The sequence below is a fragment of the Podarcis tiliguerta genome (assembly GCF_965153285.1).
Source record: "Podarcis tiliguerta genome assembly, chromosome: 3".
Taxonomy (NCBI): domain Eukaryota; kingdom Metazoa; phylum Chordata; class Lepidosauria; order Squamata; family Lacertidae; genus Podarcis; species Podarcis tiliguerta.
This window is the reverse complement of record NC_139536.1, coordinates 101,504,193-101,520,990: the sequence shown is the minus strand read 5'-3', so window position 1 is coordinate 101,520,990 and position 16,798 is coordinate 101,504,193. Positions and strand designations below refer to the sequence as shown.

The 16,798-nt window shown below is 44.5% G+C and overlaps 1 long non-coding RNA gene across 1 annotated transcript in view; it reads left to right on the top strand.

Annotated features, from left to right (window-relative positions):
* The window catches only part of LOC310673482, a 214,663-nt gene that overhangs the window by 122,095 nt on the left and 75,770 nt on the right, over nucleotides 1-16,798 (top strand). The gene's annotated exons all lie outside the window — the stretch shown is intronic.

Below are 16,798 nucleotides of genomic sequence, written 5' to 3'. Positions count from 1 at the left end.
AGGCTGCTTCTCGGCTGATCAAGCCAAAGGCGAGGGGACAGCTTTCTGAAAGTGCCTGCACCTCAGCAAAACATATATATAAAAGGATGTCAAATATATAAAAGGATGTCACATAGAGGGGGGAGAAAGGTTGTTTTCTGCTGCTCCAGAGAAGCGGACACGGAGCAATGGATGCAAACTACAAGAAAGAAGATTCCACCTAAACATTAGGAAGAACTTCCTGACAGTAAGAGCTGTTCGACAGTGGAATTTGCTGCCAAGGAGTGTGGCGGAGTCTCCTTCTTTGGAGGTCTTTAAGCAGAGGCTTGACAACCATATGTCAGGAGTGCTCTGATGGTGTTTCCTGCTTGGCAGGGGGTTGGACTCGATGGCCCTTGTGGTCTCTTCCAACTCTATGATTCTATGATTCTAAAACAGTTTAACAAAGCTCCTGCACAGCTCCTGCTCATGGGAGCCTGAGTGGTAGGGGGCTTGTTCATCTTGGCGAACTGGGCAAGCTCCCATACCACTCTGGCTCCCGCGAGCAAGACCGATATGTGGAGGGATGGGCAATTTCAGACCTTGAGATATATCAGCACGTCACAATATTTCGTGGTTCTGTGATCTGCCTTCTAATGCCATTGAGGCGTCCAAACTCTCCTAAATGGCATCCACGTTGCAGTGGGGTGAGGAGGAGCTATTGAATATGTGTGTGTAAACAAGACCGGAAGCCTACTTCCGCCTAAGCTGTCCCAGATTTGGCTTCTTATTCCAGCTCGGTAATGCGATTCCTCACGTTGAGTCCTTGGCAGTGGCGTAGCGTGGGGGCTGCAGGGGGGGCTGGCGCACCGGGCGCAACATCTGGGGGTTAGGGTTAGGGGGCGCAAATCCATGGGTTAGGGGGCGCAAATTACTTGCCTTGCCCCGGGTGCTGACAACCCACGCTACGCCACTGGTCCTTGGCCATGTTCCTCCCTTCTGGGAACTGAAGCAAGAAAGGTAGAGCTGTAAACTGAAAGCTATATACTTCAAATTCACTCCCTTTTTGTGCATTTAAGCAATGAATGTGTAGGTGGCCCAAAAGCAATTTCTGCAGGAAAAAAAAAAAGGATGTCGCAGGAAGCCCATTGACGCTAGCATTTGAACACCCTGTAAGAAATTGATGAAGACACATTTGGTGAAGAGCCCTATGTTGTGTAACATGGTGTGTCCAGTTTCTGTCCATTTTAGAAGGGAATTCAGAACATGAAAAGGGGAACAAGGGCACAGGAGATCCATATCTTCAGGGTTGGCAGTTTAATAAGCATTGGCCTTGGCTGAGTCAGTTATATTATGTGTATAGCTGTGATAAATGTGAGTGATGGGTCTTTCAGGAAGTCTGACGCTTGATACCTGGCCATTCTTGTCTCATTTTTACCACTGGGTTGGTGAATTAAAGACAGGAGACACTCAATATGTCCGGGGCAGCCACAGCTCCCACTATCCCTGACTGTTAGCCTTGCTGGTTGAAGATGATGGGAACTGGGAAACCCCCCAACTTCTGGAAAGAACTACATTGGCTGCCCCTGCAGAATGTCAATGCAGTATATTTTACCTGTCAACATGAAACTAAATTCTCTGGGATGTCTCAGGTAATAAAGTTCGATGTGCCTGCCCTTTATGTAGTCATTACAAAATCCCTGTTTGCCCATACTAATAGCATTCAATGCGTCTAATTTTATTGATTTCCACAGTGCAGTCCCATTGAACCCAACCCTCCTTCCCCGTGATCTCTTTTCATGCCATAGAAACTGCCAAGTATTGTATTTTATTGATTATTATTATTATTAATATCCCACCTTTTCTCCAAAGGATCTCGAGGTGGCGTGTATTCTTTTTCTCCTGCCTGTTTTATCTTCACAACAAGGCTGGTCTAAGAGACTGCGACTGGTCCGAGGTCACCCAGTGAGCTTCATGGCTGTTTGGGCATTTGAATCTTGGGGAAGAATTCAGTGTTGCATAGTTAACCATCATTCCATCTGCTTGTTGGAATGATCTCCCACTCTCATGTACGCCGTTCTGGGGGTTCTCCCAATCTCCCACCAGAGCTGATTGTGGGGGCGCCAGAGGTTGGAGAATGGGAAACATAATAATAATAATAATAATAATAATAATAATAATAATAATAATAATAATAAATTTCTACCCCACCTATCTGCCTAGGTTTCCCTGGCCACTCTGGGCGGCTTTCAACAGAACATTAAAAGCAGAATAAAACTTCAAACATTAAAAACTTCCCTAAACAGGGCTTCCTACAGATGTCGCCTAAAAGTCAGATAGTTGTTTATTTCCTTGACATCTCATTATTATTATTTATACTCCGCTCATCTGGCTGGGTTTCCCCACCACTCTGGGTGGCTCCTCACAAAATGTTAAAAACACGATAAAACATCAAACATTAAAAACTTTCCTAAACAGGGCTGCCCTCAAATGTCTTCTAAAAGTCAGATAGTTGTTTATTTCCTTGACACTTGAAGGGAGGGCCTTCCACAGGGCGGGCGCCACTACCGAGAAGACCCTCTGCCTGTTTTCCTGTAACCTTACTTCTCGCAGTGAGGGAACCGCCAGAAGGCCCTCGGAGCTGGACCTCAGTATCTGAGCTGAACGATGGGGGTGGAGACACTCCCATTGCACTAGCAAGACTTGTGATGGCTCCAACTAGCACAGCTATTCAGTTGAATCTGGCCCCTGGTGTCACAGGTCCTTTTTAAAAATTATTTTTTAATAAAGCTGGAAAAACAAAGGGAAAATATACAGAAGTTAACATCAAATACCAAGCATTTTTTTAAACATAGGGAAAGGGAAAGAAGTATTTTGATTCTCTGTCAGCCTTATAAACGTATGCAAAACTCTTACTCCTTAATAGCCAACTCTTCTGCTTTCCATTAACAAACCTTTTTTTCAGTCTTCAAACCTGGATCCAAATCCAAATGGGCAACATTTTCCCCTCCAATTTCTGTCAGCTACCAGGGGCGTCTTACCCGTAGAGCCAAGTAGCACGGGGCGCCGGGGCGCCAAGTTCTGGAGGGTGCCAGGGAAGAGGTGGAGGCTGGATGCGGTGCCTCCTGGCATCAGCTCGCTGCCCTCACCCGCCTCCGCCATGGCGCGCCGAAGCAGCACTGTGCCTGGAGCCTCCGTCTGCCGTGGCCACCGTGGCACGAAGCAGCTGGCTGAGCCAGGAGACGCCAGGCCCCTTCCCCGCCAGAGGAGCCACCCGCCAGCCACTGCCCACCACCTCCAGCCCTGCCGGCAGTGCCATCCTCCCTAAAAAACTCTGGAAAACCAAAAGACCAGAAGCATTTCTGCTAGGTCTGGTGGGAAGAGAGATTAAAATAAAAGATCAGAATTTGTTTATGTATGCCACAGCCGCCGCAAGAACTCTATTGGCCCAAAAATGGAAAACACAAGACTTACCAACCATCCAGGAGTGGCAGGTGAAGAGGACAGATTTTGCGGAACTTGCCCAATTGACAGGGAGGATTCGGGACCAAGAGGACCAGAGATACAACTGGAGTAAATTTATTGAATATTTAAAGGAGAACTATAAAAGTTTAAAGACACTAGCAGGACTGGAATAATACCTTCAATGTAAAATCGTAGAGATATGAGAATAATATACGCGGTAAGAATGTGATGTATATACCAGCTGCGGGGAGGGAGGGAAGTCAAGACTTGGCAGAGTCAAAGGGATTATATTGTGATAATAAGGATTGTTGGAAAAAGATAATATGAAGAAAATAATAAAAATTTATCTGGGGAAAAAACAACTCTGGGAAATTTGGGGGGGGGGGCAGAGGGAGCTTTGTGCCACGGCGCCGGATATGCTTATAAGGTTACCAGATTTTTTTCAATGAATCTGGGGACACTTTTCAACTTCAATGGATTTTGTATGGGGACTTGTCAGGGAACTGCCATCAGTGACTGTAATGGTTCTAGGGATTGCTCGTGCGTAAGTTGCCTTTACTCCTGGCTAGGTTGCATGGTTGAACCCTTTCTGTCAGGACAGCCTCAAGTTCCGTGGCTGCCTCAGTCGCTGGCAGAATCCGTCAGTGGGCGTTTCTTAAACCGCTTCCAGCATAGAAGCTGTTTGACGCCCAGTCTCCTCCCCCATCGCCTGCACGAAAGTTTTCTGCGCAAGGTGGGTGTGGGCAATGGAGCACTCGTGCCCTCTCCGTTGGTCTCCTGCAAAGAGTCCTGGAGCCACCTCTCCGATTCCTCCATCTCCTCCCCTTTCCCACTGGTGTTACGCTGATTACCTTCCCCAGCGGATGGGCTATCCCTCCTTCTACTAGGACCCTCTTCACCATCGTCTGGGAGCCTCCTCTCTGCCTCCCGCTCCGATGGCAGTTCCCTGACAGTGACGGAGGGAGAGAGCAAGCTCCAGAGGGATTCCAGAGAGCGTCCCAGGATTGGGAGAGGCAGCCCATCTTCTGGGGAAGAGAATCAGTGTAGCACCAGTGGAGAAGGGGGGCAGATGGGGGAAGCGGCGAGGTGGTCCCATGACTCCTTGCTGGGGACCAGCAGGGAGAGTAAGGGTCCTCCGCTGCCTACGCCCTCCTTGCGCAGAAGGCGAGTAGGAGAAGACTAGGCATCAAAGAGCTTCTTTGCTGGAAGAAGTTTAAGAAACGCCCACTGACGGATTCTGCCAGCGATTGAGACAGCCACAGGTGAGTGGCTGTCCGGACAGAAAAGGTTCACTCAGGCAATCCAACCAGGTGTCGGCACCGGCTTACGCACGAGCAACCCCTAGAACCATTACAGGACTGATTTGTAAATCCGGGGACTGTCCCCGGGAAACGGGGACGTCTGGTAACCTTAGCTACACTCAAAAGTGAGTAGGGTCAGCTGTTTCCCCACTCTTTCTCTGACCCCCTTTTCTCTGGGGCACACTCCTTTCTCTCTCTTTTCTATGCCTCCTTCCCTCCTGCCCAGCAGGGACAGAGCATTCTTGCTAGAGGTCTCAAACTGAGTACTTGCAGAAGGCTTTTGGAATGAGGATGAAGACCGGCTGCAGTTCAAATAGAACTGATCAAAGTCTCCAAGCCGCATATACTATATTTTTTGCTCTATAAGACTCACTTTTTCCCTCCTAAAAAGTAAGGGGAAATGTGTGTGCGTCTTATGGAGCGAATGCAGGCTGCGCAGCTATCCCAGAAGCCTGAACAGCAAGAGGGTTTGCTTTCACTGCGTAGCGATCCCTCTTGCTGTTCTGGCTTCTGAGATTCAGAATATTTTTTTTCTTGTTTTCCTCCTCCAAAAACTAGGTGCGTCTTGTGGTCTGGTGCATCTTATAGAGCGAAAAATACGGTATATCCACACCAACATGTCACCAAGATTGGGGCGATTTCCCCCATGGTATTTCGCAGCAGGAGGCTCACATTCTTTCCCCTTCTTATTCTCGATAATGATTAGAGTTTTTATTTTCGCATTAGTCTTGTAGCAGCATGGGTCATAAACAGCAGGCAAGCAACTTTTCTACGTGATTGATTATGAAACATGGCTATGGGTAAGTGTTGCATGACCAGCTAATTGAAAGTTGCCTTCCATATCTGAATTTGCATGATGCTGGCTCATGATGAATAATCACAGCATCTGATATATATGCATATCCAGCTCCAGCTCCCTTCTTAAATATTTTCCTTTACTGATGCTTTACCCTCTAGTTTCTAAGTTATTTTGAGTCCTAGGAGCTGGAAAAAAACAAGGCTGCTTTTGCAAAGGATGTGATCCCTGTTTTCTTCCAGCTTAAGAAATATCTAATGGCTGTTTTATAGCTTTACCACAAAAGTGAAGAGCTTTTGTAGACTTTTTTTGTGAAGAAAGCAAAGGGGCTACAATCAGCTATACCTCTAGGCTGGAATAACCTTCCCCCCTTTCTGATATTTGGGGTTACCAAAGCCTAGAGGTCCCAGCCAGATATTTCTCTTGCCTTGCTGATGTTGCCTATTGTATTCTGTATCCTCCTGCAAAAACGATGGATCTCTCTTGTAGAGCAGAACTGGTTCTGTGCTGACCGGAAATAAAATCCTGCTCAGAAACTGGCACGCTCACTGGCTGCTGCCGAATCACAGGTTCATGTTTCTTAAGGGATGTTCATACATTACATTCAATGAGTGTACAGTCTTTGTACCTGTCTATTATGATTATGGTTATGGTTATGGTAGTGGTGGTGATGCTGCTGATTAGTGTCTCAGGGTGGTTCCCAGGATAAAATCGCACTATAAAAAAACAGGATACATAATCAAAATAAAAACAGCAACAGCCCAGTAACCCCCCCCCCCAAAAAAAACACCACCCCACACATTTTAAAAGGGCATTGGATGTCAGTCAACCCAAGACCTGGTTAAAGAGGAATGTTTTTGCCCGCTGTAAAGGTAAAGGGACCCCAAACCGTTAGGTCCAGTCGTGACCGACTCTGGGGTTGCAACGCTCATCTCGCTTTATTGGCCGAGGGAGCCGGCGTACAGCTTCCGGGTCATGTGGCCAGCATGACTAAGCCGCTTCTGGCGAACCAGAGCAGCCCATGGAAACGCCGTTTACCTTCCTGCCAGAGCGGTACCTATTTATCTACTTGCACTTTGGCGTGCTTTCGAACTGCTAGGTTGGCAGGAGCAGGGACCGAGCAACGGGAGCTCATCCCATCGTAGGGATTCGAACCACTGACCTTCTGATTGACAAGTCCTAGGCTCTGTGGTTTAACCCACAGCGCCACCCGTGTCCCTTTTGCCTGCTATAGGGCTGCCTTATTTCAAAAAGTAAAAACCAGGACACCCTGAATGTTGTTGAAAGTTCCCCCCGGACGTCAATTCTACCTTTGGAATCTACAAATACGTGTACATAAGTAGAGACAACTTGTATCTGTGAAACATTTAATGCTTTTGTTATTATTGTGAACCACTTGGATCTCAGCATGGAAAAGCAGAACACAAATATTAAGTCAAATCAGTGTGTGAATTGATGCTCTAGGTTACATCTTTCCACGGTGAGAGAAACATTTAGCTTCCTTTTAAAGATATGTGGCCATGTAGGCTTATCTCAATGACATGTTTTGCAGTCAAGTAAGAGAGGTTTTAAAACCACAATAAATCCTGCTTAACTTTGAAACAACAGCAGCATATTTTTAAACAACGCTGTCAGTCCGTGTTCTTCTTCTGCAAAAAAAAATTAAAAAAAGATAAAGCCCAGTTTTCTGGGCCATCTATGAGTAATGGCCCAGGGTAAAAGAATAACCCATTCTGAATGAACTGAGCTGAGATGAAAAATCATGATCATTTACATAATAATTCATACTTATCTTGTTTATGCAAACACAAGATGACTTTATCTGCCTATATGTTGTTTTCCTTTTTCCCCGTTTTCCTCTTGTGAAGGGAATGCATTATGTTCCTCATGGAGATTTATAATCCCTGCCGTCTGAATTTATACCGCTGGCTATATTTCAGAAAACAGAGCACCTCAGAATCCAGAGCTTTAAGCTTCTCCGGGAAGAAAATTTATTTCTCTGTCTGCAGAAAAATGAGATGAGAAGCAGAAGATGTAATGATAAGAGAATGCAGGCATGTAAAGGGAACTGGTACCTGGAATACCCTGAATGGAATAATGAGCATATGGAATTAGCATTACCTTGGAACGAATGTTTTGAATTCATATATATATATATATATATATATATATGAGAGGCAAAGAATCAGAAGCCTTGTTTTCCCCTTTCTTTTGTTTTTGTATTTATTTAGATTAGTTTTTTAAATCTTTTTGTATTCTAAAAAGACGCTCAGTTTTTGATAATTATATATATATATATATTCATTTAAGCTTTAATAAATCTATTGGGGGTGAGAGAACATATGGAATTATGTTCTCTCCCCCCAAAAAAAATAGTTTTATTAAAGCTTAAAAGTTCTTAAAGCTTAAAACAACAACAACAGCAACTCATTTTTTTGAAATAATATGCACATTAAAAGACTGTAGCCTGGGTCATCATGTTCATGGGAACTTTGTTGGGACTCCAACTCCCATCAACTCCATTCGATGGTCAGAAGAGTTATAGTCAAAAAGCTGCATTGTCTGTGAACAGAATCAGTTCACAGAGCTCTACACAAACAGCTGAAGACAACCCACTGGAGAGCCATTGCCAGTCAGTCTGAGCTCGATGAGCCAACGGGCTGCCTGACTCAATATAAGAATAAAACAATGAACAGGGTGGTGATACAAGAACTACTGCAATTGACACAAGATAATATCACCAAGGCAATGATCTGTAAACAAGCTATAAACATCCATAAAAATGGCAAAGGTAGTCTCTTTCCAAATTGGTTTTATCTTAAACAATAGCAAACACAGTGAATAAAGAGTTCCCTTGTGGTATATTCTTCTCTTTCCAAAATAGATTTTATGTTGAACAATTGCGAACGCTAAAGAGCTTAGTCATTGAGCTTTGTAAACTCGATGAATAAGCTCTTTAGCGAGGAAACGTCAGATTACCAGAATGACGTCCAAGCACTGAACTACTGGTATATCACAAGTGGACTCTTTGTTACTGCGTTTGCAATTGTTCAACATCAAATCTATTTTGGAAAGGGAAGAAACAAGCACTGAACCACTGATATACTACAAGTGAGCTCTTTATTTACAACATTTGCTGTTGTTTAAGATAAAACCTATTTGGGAAAGAAACTACTTTTGCCATTTTTATGGACATTTATTGTTTGTTTACAGATCGTTGCCTTGGTGATATTATCTTGCGGCTCAATATAAGGCCAGCTCTTCATATTCCTAAAACACAGGTCTTTGGCTGCTTCCAGATGACCTGTTTATTGAGCATTCATTAAGTTCTGTTTGCAGGGAGTTGAGATGATGTTGCATCATGAAAACGCCATTCCATGCTTACCGGTGTATTTTCACGACATTTTCCTTGTTGCAAACAATTCCGTTTTGGGAGGGAAGCGTGATTATTAAGAAGGAGTTCTAAATCATATTCAACTGCACAACTGGAATTTGCCAGTAGTGACTGTCTCCCACCCCCAAAATAGAAACAGCCTTGAAGTCCCCTTTTCCTAACATTGCCCCACTTCTTTTATTCAGATGGAGAAGGCTTTGGAACAGATCTTTGAAAAAGGCATTGCCAAAGGCACCCTCGCCTTTAACAACGAGGTATTCCAAAACTGCTCATCCTTCTATAAATATTTTGATCATATCATATGCCAGCATTGTACCAAATTCTTTCGTGCATAACTTAATTAAATCACGCAGCACGGCTGCGCTGGATTATGCACTCAGTCTGAGAAGCATCAAACAGGCAGCGTATATTCAGTATTCAAACAAAGCTCGCGAGGAAATGAATTGTCATGCATTGCCTTTGTTGGGAGTAGTTTCATCGGGTGATATTTTTAAGGAGAGATGAATATTTGCTTACATAAATCAGAAGAAAGGACAACATGTAGCTTGGTGATGCTCCGAATTAAATATCCTACCTCTTCTTCATTTCTGTAAAATTCTCCCTGTATTTTGCCAAAATGATTTTTTTGGTAGGGTGGCCAGTGGTGTATTGCCAAAAAAGAGGCCAACATATTGCATAAGATTTGCAGATGGCTCCTTACCTGTAAACCAGACTTGGACTGGGCAGCCCTCAGCTAGAGGACACATTCAAAGACATCTGTCCCTGCAAACTAGAGGATTGCTCACTGTGAAACAGGACACATGGCTAGCCTAGGTATCTGACAAGCAGTATAATCACTAGGGTGTTCCATGTCTCCTTGAAAAAAAATGCCTTTAGGCCTATGTAATTTTCTTTAATTAATGTCATAAGTAATATCCACAAACTCTCCTAAAAACTCTGGCAGGCTAATCTAAAACCAACTTGAGTTCTCGGTTTGTTGTTGATTTCAGTTCCCAAGTTCCAGCTCTCATCCAAATGCTCAGCAAATCCTTTCATCCGACAAAAAATAACACAAAGTTATTTTACTATGTATTTTAATCATGGCTAGCTGTATTCTTTTCATAACTGGTTGTTGTTGTTATTTAGTCATTTAGTCGTGTCCGACTCTTTGTGACCCCATGGACCAGAGCACCAGTGGCGTAGCGTGGGTTGTCAGCACCCGGGGCAAGGCAAGTAATTTGCGCCCCTAACCCGTGGATTTGCGCCCCATAACCCTAACCCCCAGACGTTGCGCCCGGTGCGGCCGGCCCCCCCTGCACCCCCCACACTACGCCACTGCAGAGCACGCCAGGCACTCCTGTCTTCCACTGCCTCCCGCAGTTTGGTCAAAGTCATGTTGGTAGCTTCGAGAACACTGTCCAACCATCTCGTCCTCTGTCGTCCCCTTCTCCTTGCGCCCTCCATCTTTCCCAACATCAGGGTCTTTTCCAGGGAGTCTTCTCTTCTCATGAGGTGGCCATATTGGAGCATCAGCTTCAGGATCTGTCCTTCCCGTGAGCACTCAGGGCTGATTTCCTTAAGAATGGATAGGTGTGATCTTCTTGCAGTCCATGGGACTCTCAAGAGTCTCCTCCAGCACCATAATTCAAAAGCATCAATTATTCGGCAATCAGCCTTCTTTGTGGTGTAGCTCTCACTTCCATACATCACTACTGGGAAAACCATGGCTTTAACTATATGGACCTTTGTCGGTAAGGTGATGTCTCTGCTTTTTAAGATGCTGTCTAGGTTTGTCATTGCTTTTCTCCCAAGAAGCAGGCGTCTTTTAATTTCATGACTGCTGTCACCATCTGCAGTGATCATGGAACCCAAGAAAGTAAAATCTCTCACTGCCTCCATTTCTTCCCCTTTTATTTGCCAGGAGGTGAAGGGACCAGTGGCCATGATCTTAGTTTTTTTTATGTTGAACTTCAGACCATATTTTGTGCTCTCCTCTTTCACCCTCATTAAACCGGTTTCAACCCTCATTAAAAGGTTCTTTAATTCCTCTTCACTTTCTGCCATTAAGGTCATCTGCATATCTGAGGTTGTTGATATATCTTCGGGCAATCTTAATTCTGACTTGGGATTCATCCAGTCCAGCCTTTTGCCTGATGAATTCTGCATATAAGTTAAATAAGCAGGGAGACAATATACAGCCTTGTCGTACTCCTTTCCCAATTTTGAACCAATCAGTTATTCCATATCCAGTTCTAACTGTAGCTTCTTGTCCCACATAGAGATTTCTCAGGAGACAGATGAGGTGATCAGGCACTGCCATTTCTTTAAGAACTTGCCATAGTTTGCTGTGGTCGACACAGTCAAAGGCTTTTGCATAGTCAATGAAGCAGAAGTAGATGTCTTTCTGGAACTCTCTAGCTTTCTCCATAATCCAGCGCATGTTTGCAATTTGGTCTCTGGTTCCTCTTCCCCTTCGAAATCCAGCTTGCACTTCATAACTGGTTCCATACTTCTTATTTTACTGCTGGCTTTTACTTGTGAACCACTTTGATATTCTCGAAAGTCAGTAGAGTGGTACCTCAGTTTTTGAATGTCTCCATTGATGAACCTTTCGGTTTTCAAATGCTGTAAACACGGAAGTAAATGCTTCGATTTTCGAACGCACCCACGAAATCAAACATGAAACAAGGCTTCTGTATTGAGTTTTCCATATAGAATTTTCTGTTTTGGGGCTTCCGTACTGAGTTTTCAGTTTTTGAACGTTTGGGAACTTTAATGGTCTTCCAGAATGGATTACGTTTGAAAACCAAGGTACCATTGTTTATAAATGCTATTACAGTGGTACCTCGCAAGACGAATGCCTCGCAAGACGAAAAACTTGCAAGACGAAAGAGTTTTTTGTTTTTTGAGTTGCTTCGCAAGACGAATTTCCCTATGGTCTTGCTTCGCAAGACGAAAACGTCTTGCGCCTTTTTCTTAAAACTGTCAATGCATTTCCTATGGGAAACCGTGCTTCGCAAGACGAAAAATTCACAAGACAAAAAAACTCGCAGAACGAATTAATTTCGTCTTGCGAGGCACCACTGTATTATTATTGTTATCAATGCCTAGCATTTCAGTTTAAAAGTTTCATCTGCTGTATTATCATTTGCATTTGCAATTAATTGCATTTTATTGCTATCTTAATGTAAGGTGGTGTTGGAACTGCCTTGAGCATTTTAAACACGAGGGTGGGGGCAAAAATATTTAAAGGGAATTGGGTAAATTCTTCATGAGAGAATGATTGATTCTTAGCCATGCTAGTCCAACCTGCTGCAAAGCAGGAATCTTTCACCCAATGTGAGGCTCAAACCCACAACCCACGGGCAGCCAAAAGAAAACTCAATTTACATTAACTTCCTAGCCATGGGTTTCAAATATGTGAGAGTTACCGTGATTAGCGACAATGACACAAACTGATCCCGAGTGCTGGAGATTCCATGCACTTTAAGAAGAGAGCTTCTCCTTGTCGGTTCTGTCAGGGGCGTGACAATTGCATCTGCAGAGTTAATTGGTGATGTCAAACTATATGCAAGCCCCACCGGGCTCCAGGTACAGGCAGGGAATTGGTTTTCCCAAAGCACATAATGACAATCTAAGGCTTGTCATTCTAAGTTATGCCATTGGTTTGGGTTAAACGTTTCCTGATGGCAGAGCAAAGAGGGGAAAAAGACAAGAAGACACTGAAAGAAGTTTATAGTTGGCAAGCAATAGTTTTCAGTATTTGCCCAATATTCCGAAGTCTTCTGAAAGATCCACAGCTGCAGTTCCCAGATTCCCTAAGAGATGATAGCTTTATGGATGGGGAAACGGTGGCCCTTCAGAGGCAGTTGGACTCCAACGCCCATCAGCCCATGCCAGCATGGCCAATAGGGAATATGGAAATTGTAGTCCATAAATATCTGGAGGGTCACAAGATCCTCGCCCCATCTTTTATACTTTAAAATTGTGATGTAGAGATGCCTCAGTCTCAGAACACTTCTAATAATACCATATTACATGCAGAGGGTTTCAGCTCTTAAAAGCAGGGCTGGTGAAAATCAGGGCCCGTAGGCCAAATGTGGCCCTCAATGCCTGTGTATTTGGCCCTTGACATGTTACACATGCCCCCTCCCCTTTGCTGGTTCCATCATGCATGGACTCCTCCATTGCTTCTGCATGTCTGGAATGCTGGTTATTTATTTACTCATGAAAATATTTGCATAATGGTCTATTATTTGAAAAGAAAAGAAACAAAAAAGGAAGTGGAACGCAGCAATAAAAAAACACAAAGAAATTGCGGGCTGCCACTTGGATGAGGTGGATGTTATGTGGACACTAATAATAATAATAATAATAATAATAATAATGGCACAAGCAGTTTCAAATCCACATTGATCTGCAGTGTGTGATGGACTGTTCATGTTTCCTCATGAAACATGGTGCTCTTAACATATTATGTACCTCCATGGTGACATAGCCTCCAACAATTCTCTGATGAAAATAGGGACATCCTATTCCATAATAACAATAATTTTATTATTTCTACCACATCCATCTGACAGGGTTGCTCCAGCCACTCTGAGTGAGTTCCAACATAAATAGAAATATAATGGAACATTAAACATTTTTTTTAAACTTCCCTTTACGGGGCTGCCTTTAGATGTCTTCTAAAGGTTGTATAGTTACTTATCACCATGACCTGGGGGGGGGGCACATAACTCCACACCCTTCAACATTTCTCCAATGAAAATAGGGATGCCCTAAGGAATAGCGGGGGGACACGGGTGGCGCTGTGGGTTAAACCACAGAGCCTAGGACTTGCCGATCAGAAGGTTGGCGGTTCGAATCCCCACGACGGGGTGAGCTCCCGTTGCTCGGTCCCTGCTCCTGCCAACATAGCAGTTCGAAAGCACGTCAAATTGCAAGTAGATAAATAGGTACCATTCTGGCAGGAAGGTAAATGGCGTTTCCATGCGCTGCTCTGGTTTGCCAGAAGCGGCTTAGTCATGCTGGCCACATGACCCGGAAGCTGTACGCTGGCTCCCTCGGCCAGTAAAACGAGATGAGTGCCACAACCCCAGAGTCGGCCACGACTGGACCTAATGGTCGGGGGTCCCTTTACCTTTACTTTAAGGAATAGCAGGACATTCTGGGATCAAATCAGAAACTGGGGCAGCTTCTGTAAATCCAGGACTGTCCCTGGAAAATAGGGACACTTGGAGGGTCTGCGGTGAGTCAAATCAAGGTGAATATCTGTAAGCAGCATGGTTTAGGAGATGATAGTACCATTTGGCAAAGTGAAAAGGGTGCTTCAGGCAGCTGATTTGAGGTATCATGAAGGAGAAGCAAAGTGCTAGTCATTTAGTTGATTATTACTGCATTGTGACTCCCTGGAAGAGATGCATGTGGGTTATTCTGCCTTAGACGCCAAAATAACTTGACCATCCTTCAGTAATATGTAACTTGGCTTTGATAACTGAGGTGGGAGCGGGGTGCTTTGCTGTTTTGCTTCAGGAAGCAAAATGCTTTGGGCCAGCCCTGACCATGGGCGGGCTTGATGAAGAGGATCAGAATATTAAAAAGATGAGAAAGGCACCCATGAATATTTGCTTGTGCAGAGCAGAAAGCATTTTGTTTTCAGTGCTACGAAAACAATTGAGCTCAGACCAGAGAGAAGAATCGTTTTTGCTCGTTCACCAGAGCATTAGCTGCAACTGTTCCTTGTGCAAAGCTCCTGAAGCAGCCCTGTCATTTAGCAAAGCCTTTCAGATTGATTTTGCTTGTTCGCAGCGAGCTTTGGGGAGGATTTCTAATCTGGCAGAAGTATGGGGGAGCATTTAAATGCCAGGACAAATGGGCGTCCGAGGCAGCTTTTTAGCAGGATCTGTAATATGTCAAAGGTGTTCAAATAAATTAGACTTGGCCCCAGCGTAGCTGAATGAGGGCACCTGAGGACGACCAGCAAGAATCGATGTAGAAGGTGTGAAGAAGAAAGATTGCTTGGTTGGATTCAATGGGAGCAGAAGGCTAGAGTTTGGCCTCCTTGCCAAATTCTTCTCTTTTTTACACTGAAGATCTGGCCTGAACCTGACATCATGTTTTGAGTTTTGAGCTAATGGACACCTCTGAGAATGGAAGCATAGGTGCCAGCTCCCTGGGTGCCCAAGCAGCCACAAAATTCCTCAAATTTTGGCTCCAGGCCCCAGTGAAATGAAATTTCAAAGTGAAATGAAATTTCTTCTGTAATTAGTGAGTAGAGCTGTATATCTAAAAGGGATGCAGGTGGCACTGTGGGTTAAACCACAGAACCTAGGACTTGCAGATCAAGAGATCGGCGGTTCAAATCCCCGCGACGGGGTGAGCTCCCATTGCTCGGTCCCTGCTCCTGCCAACCTAGCAGTTTGAAAGCACTCCTGACTGGCACTCCTGACTGGAAGTGTGTGTTTGTGTATGGGGCAGCTTGTGTATGGGGCGGGGGAGAGGCAATTTTGCAGATTGCTCCTTCCCTTCTTAAAAACAACAAGACTGCTCTTGGACACAGAGGGAGAGCTGGGAAGCAAGAACCCTCTCCAACAGCCCTGTTGTGACAGACCAGCTCCATCAACCAGGCCTTCTCTCCTCTCACCTGTCATCTAGGGTCGGCTGTTTCATCAGGCTGCCTCAGTGGGAGAGATAGGAAGCAGAACTTATTACGCCCGCTTTTCCAGAGTCCCAGCTCTACCTCCTGCCTCTGAACTACGCCAGGTCTGGAAATTGGAAGGGATGTGGGCGGCACTGTGGTCTAAATCACTGAGCCTCTTGGGCTTGCCAATCGGATGGTTTGGCGGTTCGAATCCCTGCAGTGGGGTGAGCTCCCGTGGCTCTGTCCCAGCTCCTGCCAACCTAGCAGTTCAAAAGCACACCAGTTCAAGTAAATAAATAGGTACCACTGTGGTAGAAAAGTAAACAGCGTTTCCATGTGCTCTGGTTTCCGTCACGGTGTCCCATTCATAGCTGTCAACGTTTCCCCTTTTCAAAGGGAAATTCCCTTAGTCTGAATAGGATTCCTTGCAAGAAAAGGGAAAAGTTGACAGCTATGGTCCCATTGTGCCAGAAGCGGATTAGTCATGCTGGTGACATGACCCAGAAAGCTGCCTGTGGACAAACGCTGGCTCCCTCGGCCTGAAAAGCGAGATGAGCACCACAACCCCATAGTCGCCTTTGACTGGACTTAACCATCCAGGGGTCCTTTACCTTTTCCTTTTACCTAGAAATTGGTTCCTGGGTTATGATTTTAGTTTTCCTCTTCCCTCCTGCTCCCTTTTTCCTTGTTTGTTTGTGTGTTTATTTGAATGTAGACCTTGGTTAGGAAGTGTCTTGTTTTGATTTCATGTAAGCCCCTCTGGGATTTATTTTTGGCTGAAGTACAAATTCTCTAAATAAACAAATATTATTGCATTTGTTCCATGTGCTCTGCTTACGTTAGAAGTAGAAATACAGAGTCATTCTCCTTACCAGAGCACTGGGAACTTATGAGTTCCCCCCTCCCCCTGTACCTGTTGATTTTAAAATATATATAAGGTGAGGAGGGAGGAGCAGGCGGAAGAACCCGGCTATTTCTTGCCAACCAGCTTCAAAACTAAGACTTCTGTCTTTTTTCCCCTGGCTCACCTTCAACTGATAAATCATTTATTTTATTATTTATTACCTAGCACGAGCCTACAAAAAAGGAAGAAAGAAAAAGGAGCCTCCTTATTTAGCACAGCCATAACATGCTGATTTATTTATTGACGGTTTGGCTGGGATACAGAGACAATGATGTTGATTGTTGAGATGCAGATGGCTTCCCCCTCTAATAATGAGCTCAAGAAGTGAGCGCTGATGGGATTGGAGCCAGGATGGGGG